Source organism: Halichoerus grypus, chromosome 5 (assembly GCF_964656455.1).
Source record: "Halichoerus grypus chromosome 5, mHalGry1.hap1.1, whole genome shotgun sequence".
Taxonomy (NCBI): Eukaryota; Metazoa; Chordata; class Mammalia; order Carnivora; family Phocidae; genus Halichoerus; species Halichoerus grypus.
The window spans coordinates 107603612-107626447 of record NC_135716.1 but is presented as its reverse complement, the minus strand read 5'-3'; the positions used below and the strand labels follow the sequence as shown (position 1 = coordinate 107626447).

The 22836-nt window shown below is 37.8% G+C and overlaps 1 protein-coding gene and 1 pseudogene across 1 annotated transcript in view; one reads left to right on the top strand and one right to left on the bottom strand.

Annotated features, from left to right (window-relative positions):
- Nucleotides 1-22836, bottom strand: part of DPYD (dihydropyrimidine dehydrogenase) — a 794994-nt gene that overhangs the window by 23643 nt on the left and 748515 nt on the right. The gene's annotated exons all lie outside the window — the stretch shown is intronic.
- On the top strand, nt 1349-21979 carry LOC118547861 (AKT-interacting protein pseudogene; annotated as a pseudogene).

Here is a 22836-nt window from a genome sequence, read left to right as displayed (position 1 = left end):
CAAATGCTTTTGTCAATAGCAAAGGTACTTTGTGAAAGTTCTAATCTGTATCTCTATTTTATTGTGTTCAAATTCTTACTACATCTCTTTAAAGACTGTAACTAATGTTGATTGCAATTTACTGGAATAGCTGAAAAACAAAATGGTAAAAATATTGATTTCTCCGTACAGAAAATAAATTTTATTTTGCATGAAGGAGGCAAAAATAGAAATGAAAAGCCGAGGAGATATCACAGTGCTTAAACAAACTCCATCAGTATTCAAAATCACATCATGGAGCTTTAAATCTCAAGGTTATTCAACTGTACTTTACAAAGTTCATTTAGAAAGATACCTGAGTGTCATGGAAAAATGCTAAGTGGTTTCAAGTTAACACGAATATGCCCTCATACTATTCATTATCCCACAATTATTTCCTCTTCACTTTTGTCTTTCCCCTCTTCTAGAACCTTTGATCTTCACTTTTACTGACACATAACGCCGGTGATAGACACCAGTGAATTCCAAATGTTCCGTGTCTGCCTATAACCTGGAATTGCTAGGTCTCTTTTCTAAGACTGCAAAAACATCCTTTCTCCTCTCTCTCACTCTCTCTCTCTCCCTCTGTCTCTGTCTCTCTCTCTCTCCTACAAAATAAAGCCCATTTATCTAGTTGATAGAAGCTTGGGAAACTACAGCACTCCAAGGTCATCCTGATCTCTGACCTAGCAAATACTTTGGTGAAAAATCACACTTGTTTCGAAACACTGGCCTCCACCTGCCATGCTGCATAATGCCCCAGGAAAATGAGTTCCCTAGTCCTTTAGAGATATTAGTAGGGTAGGTAAACGAAACTTCACCCATGCTCCAAATCGGCCAAACTGGCATTGAAAGTTTATATTAGCAGAACATATTTATGTGGAAATCTAAGATTGTTACTTCCATTCTCAATTTACTATAATTATGTCAACAAGTCAAGCAAATGGAAGCCAAATTATTTATATATAATTAAACTATAACTATGTACTTCATCCTTATACCTCAATGCTTTCCTAAATTACAATATGTAATGATTTCAGTAATATGAAATAATATGATGAAGGGACAGAATATATTGTATCTATTTTACCATAAAATATGTGATGCTGTCTTGTTAGAAAGTATCAAATCAATGAGTATAAAACAAATCCTCAACATTTATCAGATAGGTAAGCCCTTTTAATGTAGAAAAGATAATGCTTGTTTGAAATGTCCTCTTATGAAATGACTTTTTCCCGGGGCAGATGAGGTGTTAGGGATTATATGTAATGCCAAGGAAATGCCCCTGGGGTTCTGATAATACCTCATAAGGTGGTAAACTCATGTCCACATGACGTAATTCTTGTCAGAGTATCACTTTCTCCACACTTTGCTTCTATATCAAGGGCACGTAAATCCTAATCTTAAATTCTTGAAGATTATCAAAAATGGTTAAATGTTGAAATAAGTGACCTCTGGTTCTAGCAGATCCTTCATGGTGACAAGCTCAATAAACTCTGAACCATTATCCCAATTCCCTGAATCTTACCTACTCAACACCCTCTAATTCCATCTAAGAGTTCTATAAATGTTATTCAAAAGAAATAATTCCTGGAACTTTTTGACCTATCTTCCTTTAAACATAAACCAGAGGAGATTTTTTTTCCCCATTTAGAATATTCTTTATCCAAAGGGAGAGAAATAAAGTAGTTAAGTTTAAATTATGATACTTTCAAATTATTCCAGTGATGGTAATAATAATAATAATAATAACAATAATAATAATATTTGAAAATCCTTTGGTGCTGAACAGAACACAGCCTGAGTAAACATCTGCCAGCCTGATATTTTCTGATTTTTTTTTTTTTTTGCAGTGGTTGACCACATTTGCCATATTTAAATTATATTGCCTTTCTATGGCTAACAGGGTTATGATTATAATGTGCTAATCTTTTCTAATTAGTCCTAAGGAGAAGTTCTCAATTTAACATAAAGATTCCTATAGGATTTTCTTTGTGTGTTAGTTAGAAGAATCAATGGAAAAGAAGGAAAACTGTTGCCAACTTTTTCTTTAAATCGAAAGCACACCCACACACGATACCAGTAACTGTCCCCTCAACCTTCCACCATTCATCCCCAAATCAAATAGGTTCATTAGTGTGTAGTTTCTCACTGCTATATGGAGGTTCCAGAGGCCAGCTGTAGGGCCAACTTTCAAAACATCAAGGCTGCCATAGATTTTGCTTTCCGCAAATTAGCATAAGAAAGTTTAGTGCTTTTTTAAAAATTACTTTGTTACAGAGGAGCCTGGGGGGCTCAGTTGGTTAAGTGACCAAGTCTTGATTTCGGCTCAGGTCATGATCTCAGGGTCAGGAGATCGAGCCCCATGAATCTGGCTCCGCACTCAGGACAGAGTTTGCTTGAGATTCTCCCTCTCCCTCTGCTCCTCCCCCTGCTCATGCTCATGCTCTGTCTCTCTCTAAAATAAATAAAATCACTTAAAGAATTACTTTGTTACGTATTAAGATGCCTCTACCAAATCTGAGTACTGAATATTTAAAAGTTAAGTTTTCCGAAAATACAGAAGATCAATTCTCTCCTACACCAGACAACCACCTTTACACACACTACATTTGGGCACACGTTTGTGTTCTGATCTTGCCAAAAAACCAGTGAAAGAAACAAACAAAAAGCAAAATAAAATGGAGAAAGAACGAAGACGAATGCATAGTTGGCCAGTGTGTATGTGTGCAATCAGTGATGATTAATAAAGCATTTAGTTCAAATCTCTGCCTGAACATATAGTTAATTGATTTCCTATTGCAGGAGGAGAAGCAGCAGAGCCTGAGAGAGCCAGCAGCAGGAGCTTTTCCTCTTCATTCATTATTTTCTTAGAAAAAGTTGTAGCCTGCGGTAACTCAAAGTGAGAGGTTTTGAGCGTCATGCTATATTCCTTAAACAAAGAAAAAAGTTCCTTAGGACTATCAAAAGCTGCTTTGTAACTGATGAACTGAACAAAGCTCAGAAATGGTATGATTTTTGTTTCAATACTTTCTCCGGGGATTCATCATTGATGAATTTGTTCTCACCAGAAAAGCTAAATCCTACTCATTTAAAGATAACAGTATCTCACACTAAAACTGTCTCTATCCAGATATAAAAAGCATTACATTGCCGATAGAAAAGTGACAACATAATGAATCAACAATGATATCTTAAGCCAGCAAAGCTTTAAGGTAAAGCAGTCTATTTGGATTATAATTTATTCATGGATCAATCTAAAGGTAATTGAGCATATTATGAAGTAGAAAAGGGTTCTTGTTTCTAATAGAAGCAGGTACTGGTGTCTTCCAGTTTCAAATGCATAATTTTTATGAGAATGGCAGCAAGTTGGCTAATAGCAATGGTGTGTAGTGCTATAATGGATCAACTCTCTCTTCCTAATCATACTGTCTTATCTGATTGGAAACAATAACAGCAAGAAAAGTAATTACTTGATAGTCAAATGGTAATAAGTTAAAAGAAGGATTTCAGGTTTATACTGAGTGCAATATGCATATATATGTATACATACACACACAGATATATATATACAAACACACATATACACTAAGTACAATATATATATATCACACTCAATATAAACCTGAAATCCAAATATATATATATACACACATATATATATAATTGTGTGTGCATGTGTGTATAATATATATATAATTGTGTGTGCATGTGTGTATGTGTAAATGTATACATTAACAAAGAAATAAGTTAGATATAAGGGATATATGTTTCACAACTATCTAAGAATTGCCTTTTTTTTTTTTTTACAAAAAAATGTCCATATATGACTTAGTTACACTATTTCTATTTTGCCATTTATCCAACAAATACAATAGCAAATCCTAGCTCTGGATCAGGAACTGTCCTGTACTACATTAAAGGTTAAATAATTTCCATATGACGTGTACATTTATCATTGTTATAAATTCTATAAGTATCCCTTGCCATACATTAAGGGTACTGTCAGATTGAATTATATATTAAGTATTTCTGGTGATTGCAGTTATCTAAAGGAATGATAAACCAAACTTCTTGGAAAACTGTTCGATCTCAATCAAATGACTATTAATTGGAGAGAAAAAAATGAAGAAAATAAAACTTCAAAGAGTTACTCTTTAAAAAAAACTCAGGAAGGCAATCTACTTTTTAGATACTTAAAATATACAATTTGGAGTGCAATGGCTGGGAACATGGGTTCTCTGAATGGGTTTCTAGCATACCTTAATCTCAACCACTGTGTGCTCAGCATGATGTAAGCATGGAAACAGAGGTGAGATATCTCGGTTCTGTTCTGTCTAAATTCAGTTACTGTTCTTCTTCCCTTCTCTCAATTATAAGAGTAATCAACTGCTTACATTTGATCCTGATTTTTATTCCAAAATCCGTTTTAGCATGGCTTGGATTCAGAAACTCAGATTTTTCCCATGAGTAACTGGCATGTAATGCTTAATCTCTGACATAACAGTAAGCAATTTTTCATGATATTATCAAATTCGGACAGTGAAAAACAATAAAAGACAAAGAGAAAAGGGCCATCTACATATATACTACATGGTGCCCAATGGTGTAAATGGGGACACTGGAGTTGGACATGCAAAATTTCTGAAATTAATGAAATATAACTATTAGTTTAATCTGATAAATTGAAGAGCACAACTTTCGATAAACTATCTCATGTCTGAATCAGTCAAAAAGCAATGACAGTTCATGCTTCTCAGTGAAAGTAGAAAGCCAACATTTGCATAGTGGTTAGGGTACTGATTTAGAAGTCAAATTTGCATTAAAATCACAGTTTTACACTCATTAGTTGTGTGACTATGAGCCAATTACTTAACTATTCTGCTACTAATTTTCCTTACCAATGAAATGAGAATGACAGTATCTAACACACGATGTTGATATAAGCAATAAATGGAATACTATTTGTAAAGTGCATGCCTGCCAATTTATTCCCATAAGCCTTAACTTCTTATATTGCATTGTGTACCATGCTCTGTATTTCCATGTTGGCTCCGACATCCCCTCTGCTAGGTAAGCCCCTGCCAGTCTTTTTCATCTGGTACATGTCCATTTGGCATTGTAGTCTCAGCTTGGTTTTCATAGCATCTAAGTAATCTTCTTAACTGGCTCCCCTCCCTACAGTGTTAGGGGCTCCTCACAGTGCTCCAGAGCACCACGGGCATACTTTAACTCCTGCACCTGCCGCACCGCCTTATCGCTATTAGCCTATGCCTCCGTTGTCCCCGCTTGAGGTCCAAGAGAGTTACTTTTTGATCCAGCACACACAATAGGTACACAAGATGTTTTGGAAACTTAACAAATGAATGAATGAATATCCTGAATGTATTTTAAAAATCCAGCTGGTTTTTTGAAATGTCAGATAACCTGAAACATTACTTTCAGAAAGAAAGTAATTTACACAAATAGGTCCATTTAACATTAAAATCGTATGAAGTAAAAATACCGTACTTATACAACAGCTGTGATTCATAAACTCAAAAACATTTACAAAGTGCCAGACACTTGAGATGTATTTATAAAAGACAATCTGTGACCTTAAAGAACCTATAGTTAATCACAACTGCAGTCCCTTGAGACAAGGTCTGCAGAAGAGGTGACACAGAATGCTAGATATGCAATGACAATGTATACCTAACCCAGGATGAGGGGTCAGAGCTTTCCTAGAAGAGGTGACATCTGAGCTAAGTTCTGAAGGATAGGTCGGCAAATGGTGAAAATGGAGGTGTGAGGGTCAGCAAAGGGGAAGAAAATCCTCCCGGTGGAAGAAACACCAGAGGAAGAAGGGGCCCACTCTGGAAGAGGTGCTGGAGAGCCAGCAGACTGCTAAGCCGGTGCTCTCTGTTTAATAAGATACAGGAGGGCGAGCAGTTTCCTCTGTGAAGGGGACCACATCAGAAGGTATGCTAGGAAGAACATCAATCAAGAGAAGAAAATTTAACATTAGTGGAATGCTAACAGAGGATGACGGAGGGAAGACCTGCTTTTGGCCAAGCATCATGTAGGTGCTGGGGGTGGTTCTTTTTAAAAGCAGTTTATAGCCTTGGGAGGAAGACTGACTCATATTCTTTGAAACTAAGTGAGAAATTTATTATTTTTTTAAAGATTTTATTTATGTATCTGACAGAGAAGAGAGAGAGTGAGCACACAAGCAAGGGGAGCAGCAGAGGGAGAGAGAAGCAGGCTCTCCGCTGAGCAGGGAGCCTGATACAGGGCTCGATCCCAGGACCTGGGATCATTACCTGAGCCGAAGGCAGATGATTAACCAACTGAGCCACCCAGGCACCCTGAAAATTATTATTTTATACTGAAATATTATTTAAATGATGCCTATGAGGTTCCTCTAAAGAAACAAACTTATGAGGTACCACCTCACACCAGTCAGAATGGCTAAAATTAACAAGACAGGAAACAACAAATGTTGGTAAGGATGAGGAGAAAGGGGAACCCTCCTACACTGTTGGTGGGAATGCAAGCTGGTGTAGCTACTCTGGAAGACAGTGTGGAGGTTCCTCAGTAAGTTACAAATAGAGCTACCCTATGACCCAGTAATTGCACTACTGGGTATCTACCCCAAAGACACAGATGTAGTGAAAAGAAGGGGCACCGGCACCCCAGTGTTTATAGCAGCAATGTCCACAATAGCCAAACTGTGGAAAGAGCCCAGCTGTCCATCGACAGATGAATGGATAAAGATGTGGTATAGTCGTACAACAGAATATTACTCAACCATCAGAAAGGATGAATACTTACCATTTACATCGACGTGGATGGAAGTGGAGGGTATTGTGCTGAGCAAAATAAGTCAATTAGAGAAAGACATGGTTTCACTCATATGCGGAATATAAGAAACAGTGCAGAGGACCATAGGGGAAGGGAGGGAAAACAGAATGGGAAATCATCAGTGAGGGAGACAAACCATGAGAGACTCTTAACTCTAGGAAACAATCTGGGGGTTCCTGGAGGGGTGGTGGGTAGGGGGATGGGGCAACTGGGTGATGGGCATGAAGGAGGGCACGTGATGTGATGAGCACTGGGTGCTATACGCAATTGATAAATTATTGAACACTACATCTGAAACTAACGATATACTAAGGTGGCTAACTGAATTTAAATAAAAATAAATAAATAAAAATAATAAAAACAATAAATTCCCACATTAAAAATAAAAACCCCAAAATAAAAAAATAATACCTTTAGCTTGGAGTTTGGGAGGTGAAGCCCTGTGGCATGATTTGGGAAAAACAAAAACAATGAGATGGCCAAACCACTGCGTAGTAGGAAGGCAGAATTCTGAAACAGGGGGAGAAGAGAGAGGAGAGGGAAAAAGCAAAAGCAAGAAGAGAAGGGAGAGGGAAGGGACAGAAAGGGAGCAGAGCCTGGTGGCATGAGGGCTGGAGGACTTTAATAAAGAGGAAGAGCTCATATTCGATTTCAAGCTGTTTGTGTTGCTACACTCTAAATCCTCCTCTCTGACCCTTAACACTTAAATAAGTCTCCTACATACTTATATGCCTTAGAGAGAAATTTGGAGGAAAATCAGCAAAATAGGCTTGAGTTTCATGGTTGGGTTGGCATGTAGCTCAAAGAATAGGAACCAACAAGAAGTAAGATTGAGGGAGATGCAGAATTCAGTGAGAGGGAGAATTTATAGCCGGAAGTGACCTACGGAACATAATCTCCAGGGATTTTGTAGCAATTTCCAGAAGGACGGGACTGGGTGATTTCAGCTGACATCTGGGTTCCATAGGCAGTTTTCAGGGAGAATAGGATAAGTAGAGGAAGAAATGCACAAACAGTTTGATGTAACCATGATCCAAAGGAGCACTTAATTCCAACTAAAAGATTAAGGAAGACTTCCCAGTGAAGCAGGAATTTAAACTGTGGTGAAAGATTATAAAAGGGAGAAATAGTATGTGGTGCTGGAAAGAGATGAGAGAGATAAAGGAATGGATGAGTTAAGGAATGAAAAATTAAAAAAAAAAAACACAGGATGAACTCATTCTTACAGAGCAAAAATATAGTATGTGACTGGGGTATAGCAGGAGATAAAGCTGGGGAATCTATGGAGGGCTCTGAATTCTGGGCAAAGCAGCTTGGATATTTGTTCTTTAGGGTGTAGGGAAACACCAGCTATTTGAAAATATGTGACCAGATCCCTACAGTGGTGGAAAGAGGGGTAGGTTGCGGGAGGGAGGTTGTGGCAGAAAGAAGATAATGATCCAGAATGTTGGAGATGGGATTTTGGTAGAAGCAGAAAAGTTAAATAGATGACCTATAAGATTTTTTCGTGTGTGTGTGTTAAGAGTCTATGGTACTCTGGAAAACAGAGAACAAATATTGGCTACACACCCCGACCCCAACAGTCCACCACTGATCTTCACTCCCACACTGCCGGGTGCTTCACCCCTACTCTCACAGTGACTTCTGCCTGAAACCATCCAGCTTTCATTCTTTCTGACACAGAACCCTTCTCTGACAGACCTCTCTCTCTACCTCTCTGCCGCTCATCTTGCTGCAAATGATCCCTCCTCTCTCACCATCACTTGCTCAGTCAGAATCTCAAACACTATCAAAATCACACAAGAGCTTGTGTTTAACTGATGGCCGCAGAGGCTCTAAGCTGCGAAAGAGTTACTTCTCAGTCAAAATGAACATGAAATCATGTTGGTGGGGAAGCTGGGATTAGTTTTTCTTTCCTGGCACTCTGGAGGACCCCTGCTTGTATTCTGTAGTAATGATGAGGTGGGGAGAAGACATGGGGAACATCAGCCTCCTCAACAACAGCCATAGTGGGAAGTGACTGTAAGTTCGACGAGGGAAGGAACTGCATTGTCAGCACCATCTTCATCAAAATCAGCACATTAACTGAGCATTGCTATACACCGGGCCCTCTGCAAAGCACGCGAGTACATTATCTGTTCTTTACTGCAACCCTGTGAACTGGGTATCGTCCCCATTCCCTTTTACAGATGAGAACACAGTTTCAGAAAGGCTAAGCAACTTATTCCAACTCTCGCCATTAATAAATGGCAGAGCCAGGATTCAGATCCCAGAATGCCAGATGCCAGACCCTGTGCTATGCTGTCACTCATGTTTCTTTATAGTTCTTACAACGCTCTGTATTAGACGAGGGTGCAATATATTTTTGATTGATATAAAGAGGCATACTACACATATAACCCATTCCTTGAAATCTATGCTTCCTGTTTTTACTCATTCCATAAGCCATGAAGGGAAAAACGTTTCATACGGTAGACACCATTTAAAAAAATGCTGAACACATACCATGCAAAATATCTGTGTTAGTTCAGTCCTGTTTATTACTGGCCTCAAGTTTAATGAGCTCAAGTTAATACAGGTGAAAGGCCAGAGTGTTACATGCAGCAGTTAATGAAATACCATAGAGCTGTTGAGAAAATGATTAGCAGCCAAATGTGAATTTAATATACTTCATTCTCAAGAAGCAATGCCCCCATGGGAGGCATCTTTCCGGGGGAGGTAATATCGGAAATAGCACTTGAGAGTTGGAAGATGGTGTTCTGTTCTTAGCCTTGGTATCAGCTCTTTTTGTGACCTATGGGAGCTAGTGACTCCTCTGGGTCTCAGTTTTCTCATCTGTAAAATGAGGGGGTCAGACCAGATAATTTATAAGGTTCTTTCCAGTAATATCTTTTGTTTTGTTTTCAAATTCACAGTTAGAAATCCTCAGGTATGGGGCACCTGGGTGGCTCAGTCAGTTAGGTGTCCAACTCTTGATTTCAGCTCAGGTCATGATCTTGGGGTCATGGGATCGAGGCCTGCGTTGGACTCTGTGCTCAGTGGGGAGTCTGCTTGAGATTCTCTCTCTCTCTCTCTATCTCCCTCTGCCCCTCCCCCCTGCTTTCTCTCTCTAAAATAAATAGATAAATCTTAAAAAAAAAAAAAAAGAAATCCTCAGAGTTTATGACCAGGTGGCATCACATCTACAGTCTTATCCACATCACATCCACAGTTTGTGGATGAAATACTGGATTGAGTCACAAATTATAAGTCTTTCCCGCCTATTTACAGAACGTTCCAGATCTTTTTAAACTGTGAATATGAATAATATGGATAATGTTTATCAAACTCCCAAGGTTGGATGAGTTCATAAACTGTTTTAGGCTTTACTGGTGGAAGGTACAACCAAAGATGTCTTCTCTATTTTCTAATTATGAAATAATAAAACCTGTATAAATAATTAAGATAAATAAAATAGTTTTTTAAATGAAGGTGAATATAATCTGTATAAATTGAGGAATTCATTCACAACCAACGCTGCACTGTAATTATCTTCACACAGTTTGGTTTAGTTACAACTCACCTGAGATACGTTCATACAAAAATCAACCACATGCATATTAGAAGTGGATATAAATGATACCAGACATGAAATTGCCAAGTCAGTAAGAATAAAACATAGACACACATGTGGTTGCATTTGGTATGCAAAGTTACAGGTTTTGGGGAGAAAATGGAACCTTCCACTAAAGCAGTGCAATATACAGTGATTACTGGTTTTTGGGCACAGAGACTAAGACACTTGGTCTCTAAGACAAGTCACTTGCCCTATGTGGGCCTCGGTTTTCATCTGTGTAAAATGGAGATAACAATGACCGTTCTGCCTACTTGCTCTTCACAACAACTGTTTGAAATAGGAAGGCACTAATAGATTATTAAAATACAGCTTTTACCATTTTGAAAACTATAAAGCAGTACAGAACCAAAGTGTTATTTTATTATAGTGAACGTAATTTGTATTTATGTACAATTTTTTTAACATCTTTACAATGTAAAGATGAAGTGAGTATTCTGCATTATAAAAATGTCACAAAATATTAGCCTAACATAAAGAAAGACTTCCTAAGCTATAGTCCTTCCAATGCCTTAGGAGAACTTGGATGAAATAATTTGCTTTGGAAATCCACCTTCAAAATGCTACTGCTTCCATGGCTAAATATTGCATAGAACATCAAGGGCAAAAACCAATGAGGGAAAATGGAATAAAAATTACCTCATACAATGGGATAGAAGCAAAGAAAAACAGAAAAATGGGGTGATGAAGAAAATGGGACGGCTATAAATATGAAAAAAGCATTCAGGAGTCAGGCTATATTTGGAGCAAGAGCAGAAGATTAGTCGATCTTTTCCATATTTATTCAGTATGATACTTAATATTTTCCCTACACAGAAACACCAGGATGACTGCTTTAAGCCTTTTTACCTGAAAGTGTGGCATAGGGCATAAAATATCACATTTTGATCCAATCAAAAACCCTATTTGGAGTTACAGTTCAGGACACATTGGAAAAAATGATCATCATTTTGAAAGTCAATTTTTAGGGTTTCTATGCTAAGCAGGAGATTTATATTGGAGAGAAAAATAAAAGGAAGTGCAAGTTTTTAGTTGAAAGGAAAGAATTTTCTAAGATAATTAATTACCATACTAGTAGGAAAGAATTTAACATGGGAAAGAATCTTTTATATGTGTGGCAAAGTGCTCCATAAACAACAGCTTTTGCATGCAGACATGGAGACACTAGCAAACATCCATAAGATAAAATTCATCTCTGTACCTGGGTCACTACGGAAGGCAATCATTGCCCCACAGATTTTGGATTTTCCTCTGTTTCTTCCTCATTACTTCCTAAACTATATTACCATTACTTATGCATTCCCTATTTTTCTGAGTATATCATAAACAATTTGAGGACAGGATACTTTTGAACCTGTTTTATCTTCCCCTTAGTTCTTTGTACATAGTTGGCCTTAATTATTTGATGAATGAATGAGGGATTAACATCAACAAAAAGCTGTACTGGCAAGAAATATCAACTGACCTCAATGTGGTCACAGCTTAATGCTGACAACTGATGTAGTCTGAATACTTTTCATATAAAATGTCCAGACAGGTTCTCTCTATGCATAAGGCTTGGCAAGAATGAGATTCATCTAATGCTTAATGACCAAACAAAGTAATTTTTGGCCTCATCTATAATATTACATAAACCAATCCCCAATAATAACATTTGCTTTAAATTGTAACAACAAACTACAGCCTAACAGATTTGTAGTAATAAGGTATTATAAGGTATAGTTCCAAGAAACCAATTTAGATTCAAAGGCGTAGAGCACAACACAAATAATGTCTTTGTATTTTCCTGGTTCTTTGTTTAAAGTTTACTATCAAGAAAATAATAATGACCAACTATTTCACTCTCCTGTTCATAAATATCAAACAACAAAATCGAACAGAACAAAAAAATCAAACAGCAAAAAAAAAAATCTGTAGGCCATAGTTCTTAAAAACCCATTATTTTATTGAAAATGTACTTTGGACAATTGTGAATCTAGGCAATCATTGCATTAGATTAAACATTAAGCTTCTGGAAACAATAATTCACTTGACATCTGTGGGCTTCATGTAGGCCCTATGGCCATGTAGTCCACGCTGCTGGTCTTCAGACCCTCCTGCTCTTGACTGCCAAAGTCTATTATAAAGATGAGCCTCATGTTTGGCAATGGCTAATACCACAAAATGAAAATAGCAGTCAAAGAGACCTGCCATTAGGCTTGGAAAAGAATAATCTATACATAATTTTCTGAGCTTCATCAGATATCAGCCAGTTGCTGAACATCACATGTCCCGAGAGGCATTAGGACCAAATTCTAAGACTGAATAACATAGTGACAGTACTTTCAGCTTTAGAAGTTATTTTTGTATATTATCTCATTTAATTTCCACCATAACAGAATTATTATAATATTGATGAATGCTGAGACCCACCAATGTGGCAAGCACACAAAGCCCAGGGCCACATAACAGTAATGGCAGGGCACACCCAAACCTAGGTCTCTCACCTCCAAGCCACACATCTTCTCTATATTGAGTGCTGGTGTCCTTTCCGAGCTGTTTGGCTGCCGTGTCACCTAAAATTACTGTATGGCTTTTGGTGCTTTAGGAGAAGATACCAAGGGTAAGTAAGAGCTAATAAGAAGACATAATAGGGGGTAAAACAGAGATGATCCCTATCCTCAGGAAGTTTGTGGTAGTTTGTAATGTAATGGGATTAAACATAAATAATCCTTTAAACATACCCAACACGTATCACAATTTTTGATGATATACATTTATCTGATCATTTAAGGTCAAGTCCTATCAGACAACAACCCCTAACCCTTTCTTGTATCCACCAGGCAAAATCTTTGCCCATATTTAACCCAATCATCCAGTAGTTCCATATTTATACTTGAAAACTGAAGATGGCTACAGAGCATGACTGCTCCCCCGACAAGCTCGTGACTTTAATCACAAGTGAGCACGCAGTAGGGCCAACAGCCTTGCTGTGTTACTACTAATGTTCTTCAGCTTCCTCTCTCTACCTAGTGACATTTTTATATCTCCTTCTTGTTCCTAAAATCTGAACTGCCACTCTTTTTCCTTCTCAGTTGAGGATCTGGCCTCACATTCTCGGGTAAAAATACTGAAGTAATTTTTCTATTCTGAATTTTATAAATCCCCCTCATCTGTACTATCATCCTTCATCTTTTCTTCTGTTACGATGGGAAGTGTCCTGGTGCTTTCAAAGAATCCACTGAGGGCTCTGTCTTGCATACGTCTGATCATCTGAAGGAATCTGCTTCTTTAATTTTTCTCTCTGACCATCCCATGATTCACTCTCATTTTCTTATTATTTCCGTTAACACACAAATATGCTTTAATCCTTCCCCTCCTCAAAACAAATACACCAAACAAATAAAAGAACTCTTTGTCTCTGCAGCCACTTCTAGGCTTCCTCATTTACCTATTTCCCCTCCAAACCTCTCTTAAGCACCGGTAATAGTGCCTGGCCTCCCACCCTCACCTCCCATTCACTCCTCAGTTACTGGGGCCAGGAGTTTGCCCTCCATTCCCAGCCACGGAAATGCTGTGGTGATGGGGCCAAGGACAACCTTTATTTTGCAAATCAGATGGCCACACTTTTGAGCTCATTCTACTTTCTCTCTCAGCAGCATTCAAACAGGATGACCCCTCCCTCCTTCTTAGAATACTGTCCTACTTTTTTCCCTACATCACTTCTGTATCTCCTTTACTGGGTAAATCTTTTTCTCTGAAACCTATACGTTGGAATATCCAAGGCTCAGTCCTAGATGTTCTTTTTTCCCTCTGCCAGCATATCCTTTCCAAGTGATCTGATCTTATCTAATGGCTTTAAATATCATTTAAGCTATGGCTTTCAAATTTATAGCCCCAGTTCTGTTCTTTATACTGAGCTCCAGGCTCTTACATCCAGGGACTTAATTAACATTTAATTAGATGTTGAAAAGTGATCTCAAACTTAATGTATCTTAAGTGGATCCCTTGTTATTTCATTCCAAATATTCTTTCCCCAATCTTCCCTATTTCAGTTAACGGAATGACTGCTGACCCATTTGCTCAAGTCAAAAACCTAGGGCTATTCTGGATTTCTTTTTTTTCCTCTTATCTTCCTCTCTAGATCCAATCCTTCAGCAAAACCCAACTCTTTCCCCTTCCCACCATCTCCATTGAGATGGCTCTAGTCCAAGGCTCCACTGTCTCTCACCAGGCACACTGCAGTCAGTAGCCTCCTAACTGATCTGCCTACTTTCTCTTTTGACTCGCTATAATGTATTCTCCACATAGTAGCCAGAGCAATTGTCTTAAATAGAAATGAGAACATGTCACTCCTCTGCTTAAAATTCTCCAATGATTTCCCAATGTACTTAAAATAAAATCTAAAAGCTTTGCAATGACTGCTGGCTTATCCGGCTCCTGCTTACCTCTTCAATTTTATTTTTTACCACTCTCCTCTTAATTTACTACACTGCAACCATACTCGTGTACTTTTTGCTGTTCTCAAAAAGTCTTAGGGCCTTTATACTGAAAGTAGGTCCTCTAAATCACACTCTGTATATCTCCCTTTTGATAATCATCATATTCTTTATTCATTTATTTTGTATCTCCAACGTTTCTAGAAGATATGAGCTACCAGAATAGGATGTTCATAAATTTTGTTCAGTGATGTTCCGCTAGAACTTTGAACAATACCTGGCCCATTATACATTCTCAAATGAATGAATGTATGGGTAGCAGTATATTTAGGATAAACAGTGCAGTCCTTGATGTTGGCTTTCGCTCTTGGTTCCGTCATGTACTAGGTTTTTAACCTGGTCAGATTTTGTTTTACCTTTATAAGATCTCAGGTGCCTCATTCATAAAATGGGAATAACATTTCATAGGGTTGTAGTAAGGACTATGTAACTTATATAAAGTATATAAAATGAAGCCACAGCTTGGTAAACAGTAGGCACTTACTAAATGTTAGTCCTTATCATCCACGTCATATTATTATAGAAATCCTCGCAACATGTTACAGTTTTCTTTCTATTATTAACTTCCATATGCTTTAGCACATTTGGCTACGTGCTTAATATGCTAAAGTAAATATTCCCCCTTCCTCGTGTAAACCCCTTTTTCCAGGTTTTATAGGGGAAATAAATGGCTTAAACATGTTTTACATGATGGAGAATTGCTTATTTCACATTTAGACTGCATACACTCTATAAAGTAAGGATTACTCACATAGTTATATAATTTTATGCTCCACATGTTGAAATAAGTAAAATTAGGAAAATGAAGATCTGATAGTTGAGAAGTAAATGTAAACACGAGTTCTTAAAGAACGAAGGCAAGACCATTCTGTGGCCTAAAGTAAATGCTGTCATCTGTGGGGGTTGGGGAAAGATGCTACGATCTGAGCCCATTACCATGCTACTTCAGGAACATCTGGCAGTCTGTCACTTCACAGGCAACAACATCTTCTCTAAACAGAATAGACTTGAATTCATCAGGGATTCCCATAGTACAGTATATGCTTAACTTAAGTACCTGCTTTCCGTGATTTCCATAGATTATCATATTCATGACACTGTGGAGTGAAAGCATTCTTCTCACTCTCTAACCAGAACATGAAAAAGAAATTAAAACATTGGCAGGCACTTTGTCTCCAGTTTGTTGGACAAGTAAGAAAAGGATTTTCCACCCATTTATGTAAATGAAATTCTGTCAACTTAGAGCATTTTAACAAAGATGACAGCCGCCTGTCTATTAATAAATACCTGACAGGATAACAATTACAATTGTAGTTGACTGTTTTTCTTTCAATAAATGCAGGTCAGTGGGTATTTTAAAAGAACTTATTTAAAATAAATTTGCAAACCCCAATAACTTTTCCCCTCATCTCTATTAACCCAGAAAGAAATTTTAACATGTGCATTCTTGCCTTCTCAATAGTGGTTTTAGAACATTATGGCCAAAGCCTTTTAAATACATGTAACTATGTAATTAAATATGTGTGTGCTTACTCTGTGTACACACACACACATAGATATAAATACATGTAAGACATCCATACTTGGATCCAATATTTTTAATTCTACAGAAAGACTTAAAGCCTAGTAGGCTTTCTGTTGTCCAGAAGTGGTTATTCAGATTAGGGATTATCTTTGTGCTGCTGCTTCTTTCTGACTTTGGATTTTATTCATTGTTGACTATCAGAAAGGAAGAGTAAGGATATGTAGCAAATTAATTAATCTGGTTACCCATCAAGCTTTGGGAATATATTTAGTAGAGAAAGAAGTGAATTCAATGAATAAATGGAGTTTTGAGGGATTATCTATGGAATTCATTAATCCACTCTGGCCCAATGCCCCATTAGTTGGATTTCAGAAAGTGACTTTCTGAACAGAATGAGGATGAGATTTTGAATTTTTTTTTTTTTTGTGAAATAACTTTCCAAGACAATTTGTTTTTCTCTGTCTAGTGGAGTTTGGGAGAGGGTCTATGTTGATGCATTAGAATGCCAGTTATAAGTACTCCCCAAACAGTGAATAATTTTATCTTTATCTACTACAAATTGAAAACACAACATTGTATTTCATCACATTTAAGATGTTATCATACATTGCTTTTATGCTTATAGTAAGAGGAAATTATAAGCAAAATAAATTTTCCAAAATAGTACTAAACTTTTAAACATTCAGAGTCCAGTAGTTTAAAGAGAAATTAATTGTAAGACACCTTGAAAAAAAATTCATGTCTTAGAATGGATGAAATGCATTATGTTCCTCAAATACTGACTGGTTCATTTCTAAGTTTCTTTCTCATCACTGTCAGTAGCCATAATATGCTATCTCATTATTCCAAGAGCAATGCTGTTTGAAAATTACATCAACGTTCCTAAAATCCTATTTGTAAATAAAAGTCCAAATTTTAGAAGGATAAAACAACAGCAACAAAATTATCATCAGACAAAAGCAGGGAATAAACACTGTTCTACTTCCAGCTTTTTCCCAGAAAACAATGTGAGTATATGAAGGAAAAAGGCAGGGAGGGGTAGTTACTGGATGTTTCTGATTTGGACTGAGTCTAGATCTGAATGCTTCTGAGATAGGTGTCTGTTGTTTCTTGAATTCCATTCCCCCCATATGTCCTCTATAGAGAGATAATGCCAATTTTTTAAACTGAAGAATATGTAAAATATGTATTTGTATTTATGTCTTCTAAGGTGATTTCTAGGAGAAAATATCACAAGTAACATTGTTCCTTCAAAGAAAACCATAATGTCTATTTTTTAAGAGCACGATTTACCCCTTGAATTCTTGTATGAAGGTCTTTCCATGAGCTAAATACCTGAGCAATTGACAGACTTAGTAATTTCTAGGAAAAATTTCTGTTCATCATCATCCAGGGGTTAATTCAAGCCCTGCTCCTTAGAGGTACTTTTTCTAGGACAGAATGAGCCACAGAGAGAAAGATACACAGACAATGTCAAAAGATACAGCATCATGATGTCATTTAATGGTTGATGTGGGTTACGTCAGCCAAGTCCTAGGAAAGTAGGTTTTCCCTGAATAAGAATGATTCAAAAAGATAATGTCATATTTTATTAGAATCTATAAAATCATAAGCAAATACCATATATTCCTGTTAGTCATGCAATGATGGAATTGCATATAGGATGGCACTAATGGATTCCTTAAATGCAAATTACTGCCAAATTCCTAAGTAAACTGTCCCCCACTTCGGAGACATTATAATCCATCTCTTATGTCAGATGAACCGGGAGACTTACCCTTCTGATCGCATAGGCTTTACTGCTTTTCTTCATTCATCTCTCACACTCAGTGATCCTTTTACTTCTCCTTTCTAAGTTTATAATTTAAATGCAATCTATTCATTATTAAAAAAAAGACTGTAGTATAAATGGGATGTCTTTGAGTTATGGCTAAAGAAGCCATTACTGGTTATACAAAGATCTGGCTTCTATTACACATATGACAATCTGGGGAGCCTCACTCCCTACTTGCCTTCATCAGTGTTTTGTGTAAACACACAGAATTAAGGCTGGGTACTGGCTTTGGGGTCCTCCCCTGAACTGACTTCTTTCATACAGTCTTGCATTCCGTGTTTGAGAGAAAAGTCCTTAAGGACCAGAATTGGCTGCAGTTAAGTTCTCTGGTTTTTCATCAAAATGGATATTGATTTTATTATTTAAAAATTTCAAAATAGCAGATTGGCTAAATTGGCATTAATTTCTTAAAATCCTAGATGGCCATTAAAAAGAAAATAATACTTAGGAGTTTTATAAGAAGTATATAAAATTCTTACATAATGTATTTTTAGGCAGAGAAATAAAAAGTAGAATTAGAGCAGTATATGCAGTATTAAAAATTACTGTTTTTATATGTATATACATTCCTGAATACACAATTGGGATCTCTGAGTAGTGAGATTAGAGATGATCTTTTTTTTTAAAAAGATTTTATTTATTTGAGAGAAAAAGAGAGAGAGGGAAAGAACAAGTGGGAGGGGGGCATGCAGAGGGAGAGGGAGAAGCAGACTCCCCACCAAGCAGGGAGTCTGAAATGGGGGCTTAATCCCAGGACCCCAGGATCATGACCTGAGCGGAAGGCAGACGCTTAACCAACTGAGCCACCCAGGTACCCCGAGATGATCTTTTTTTTTAAAAGATTTTATTTATTTGAGAGAAAGAGCGAGAGAGGGAAAGAACAAGTGGGAGGGGGGCATGCAGAGGGAGAGGGAGAAGCAGACTCCCCACCAAGCAGGGAGTCTGACATGGGGGCTTAATCCCAGGACCCCAGGATCATGACCTGAGTGGAAGGCAGACGCTTAACCAACTGAGCCACCCAGGAGTCCCTAGAGATGATTTTTTTTATACTTTTGTATTTTATTAATTTTCTACAGTAAGCACATTTACTTGTATAATCAGAAAAATGTTACTAAAACAAATATTGTCTTTTAAAAAAAATTATTTGAGAGAGAGAGAGAGTGGGGGGGGCAGAGGGAGAGAATCTTTCAAGCAGACTCCCCGCTGAGTGTGGAGTCTGACATGGGGCTTGATTCCTGGACCCATGAGATCATGACCTGAGCTGAAATCAAGAATCGGACACTTAACCGACTAAGCTACCCAGGCATCCCTAAAATAAATATTGTCTTAAAAGGCACACTAATGGGAAGTATTACAAAAACTTCGTCAGAATAAAATTATAATTATTATTATGGCCAAAATCATTATCTTGTTGTTTTATAAGATTTTTTAAAACTTTTTATTTATTTATTTTAGAGAGAGAGATAGAGAGAGCACTCGCGGGCAGGGGTAGAGGCAGAGCGAATCTCAAGCAGATTCTGTGTGCCAAGCACGGAGCCTCTTGACCAACTGGATCTCAAGACTCTGAGATCACCACATGAACCAAAATAATGAGTCAGATGCTTAACTGATTGAGCCACCCAGGTGCCCCTTATTGTTGTTTTTTAATAGGAGCCTCAAATCATAATTTAGAATGGTAGCTATCAAACAAATCTAAGCTGTGGGAGAATGCACGTGTAATGGCTACACAGACAGAAATACATTAAGCAGACCTCAGGCCTTATTCTAAAATATGGTTAAGTACGTATCAAATCAGAAATATTGAGTCACTTTACCATTCTATATATTTGAGGTTGCAGATTTTTATTTCTGAAGATACGACTAAATTTCCATTCTATATGGAGTGTTGGTAAATTAATGTACCTCAAAGAATTAAACTGTAAAGTGAACTTTCCAAGAATTAACACTCTAGTGCTAGCTTTTTTGAGAGTGAGTTATTTTTCATTTATATTTCTCAAAGAAGATATACATTTAGATAGATGTACATATGAAAATATTTATACACAAATACACAGAATAAAACTTTGCCCCTCCAAAGCTGATCTACCCAAACAACTGTAGTTTTCTGAATATGCCTGAGTCTAAAAATACTGCATCTCAAGAAAGATATTAGGTGGCAAGTACCATCTGCACTTCCAGACAGAATGAACAGAGCCGAGAAGAGCTATAGACCTAAGTGTGACCCCTCACACTAAGTTCCGACTGGTCCATTTGTGGATTAAGTAAGAAGAACATTTTTGATGGGCTGGTGATGTCTTTTGTAGGCCAGTCTTTTTAAGTAGAAGTCAGTGAGTATGGGAGAAGCTGCACTAGAATAATGAAATCAATTTGTAAAAATATGAAACAAAGACTATATATAGATTTGAGGTGGTAGCGGCAAATACGCTGACATTGGAAAAATAAGTTGTCAGGAAGGGAGTTAGAAGATCTGTAAACAACAGGTGGGGAGAGAGAATGAAAGCTGGGATTTCATAAGCTTTTAAGACCTGCAAAGGTAATACCTACTTAACAAGCATTTAAAAACTGATGTGAGTGATTTGCATTATCCCACCTCCTCCTCCTGACAGTCTTTCAAGGCCAGAGTCATTAGCCCCTCTTTAGCAGGGAGGGAACCAAGGCTGGGGAGCAGTAAAGTGAATTCTGAAGACAGAAGAGTCTGACGACATAGATCACTAACTGTCTTTGTTTGGAGGCCACGTTATGAACCGTTCTGGAGCAAGACTACAAGCTCTGTATGCAAGTGACCTGATGGTGAAGAGAAGACATTAACAGGGGATGGGATAACTCGTCCTCCACACGCTCCTCCAAAGAAACAGGGTCTTCTCTTCCCCAAAATGCTTTGCTCATAACTAAGCCGACATCTCCAGCCCCAGCAACACGGTCAGCACGTGGCACACATGCTTCGTATGAACCTTCTACCTGGAATACACTTTTCTTGCAGAGTTTACCTTGGTCATGAAGCAGAAGTTACTAGGTATCTATATGGAGTCACCTCATTGCTCTGCATTAATGTGGTTTGGAGTCATATTCAGACAGCACGGACTTCATCAAGATGGTGTATTTAAGTTTACATCCCCAATAACTACCCAGATGGTGAATGTCCATGCTGGGTGTTTGATATGCCCATCTTTCACCTGCTAGTTGATCCCACCTCAAACGAACTGGATGTGAAGAGAGCATCTGCAAACTGGAAGCAGAACCAGAGTCATATTTGGCAAGTGTGAATGTATGCAAGGAAAGTTTTCTACAAGATTGATAGACAGGCCCCCTGAGCCCAGAAGCTGCAGTACCATATGAAAAAGATGTCCAGCTTTTTAAATTAAAGTGGTTGACAGTGTTGAAGTGTGCATCGCTTGTTTGTTTGACCAACCTAAAATAAAAGACCCCTATGCGATTAGCCTTTCTCCATGGAATCATTCTGTACATGATGAAGCCAGAGAAGATGCTGACTCAGAAAAAGAAGTCTGAAAAACAGCACCATAGAATTTCATATCGCTGGCCTGTCATGGGTAAAGCCTGGTTCAGTACAACCTTTCATTAAAGAAGAGAAAACAGTAAGCAACTTAGAGTGCTGGCGAATCTGGTGTCCCGTGCGCTTTCCTGCAGGGCTGGGGTCTAGTCAAAGCTGACCAATGACGAAGGACTGCCTCAAGGGTAAAACTGTGTGAATGAGGACTGGTATCCATGTTGTCCGTGGATGCTTAAGCTCTAACACACAGTTCGGGAAGCCTCTCTTTAGGAAAAGCATTACTCTGTCAGCGTGTCTTTAGGGTGGTTATCGAATTCTGTACTCTACATTACTGGGGACATTGAGCTTAAAATTTATTTATTTATTTATTTATTTATTTATTTATTTATTTATTTGAGGGGGAGAGGAGGGGCAAAGGAAGAGGGAGGGAGAGAATCTTAAGCTGGCTCCACGCTCAAGATTATTGTCCACACGTGCAGCCCGACGTGGGGCTTGATCTCACGATTCTGAGATCATGACCTGAGCCAAAATCAAGAGTCAGACACTTAACCGGCTGCGCCACCCAGGTGCCCTGACCTTGAGGCTTAAACATTTTTCTGAATATAGTCCTAAAGGTAAGGTACATTCATTTAAGCTAATAGAGTAGACAGAGTTCAGCACTATCTAATGATTTTTAAATCAGTGGTTTCAGTTGTACATATGTTTGTATATGGAGAGAAGTAAAGTGATTTGGAAGTCTGGATAATCTTCTGTCTGAGTGATTCAATTAAGTTAAACCAATGTTTACTGAGCACCAAGAGTTTTTTAGGCATTGATCTCTCTAGCTGACTCACTATGCAGTGAGGAGACCCAAACTCAGTGGATCTTGGATACCTTCTAAAGGGCGGCTATGGTGTGTGTTACTAAGACACCATTTTAGGAAGCCTGGATATATATAGCCAGTGTGAAATGAGAGAAATGGGTAGCTTTTCTCACAGAATTCATTTTTGTACATAATCTCTTTCCTGCAACGTTTTG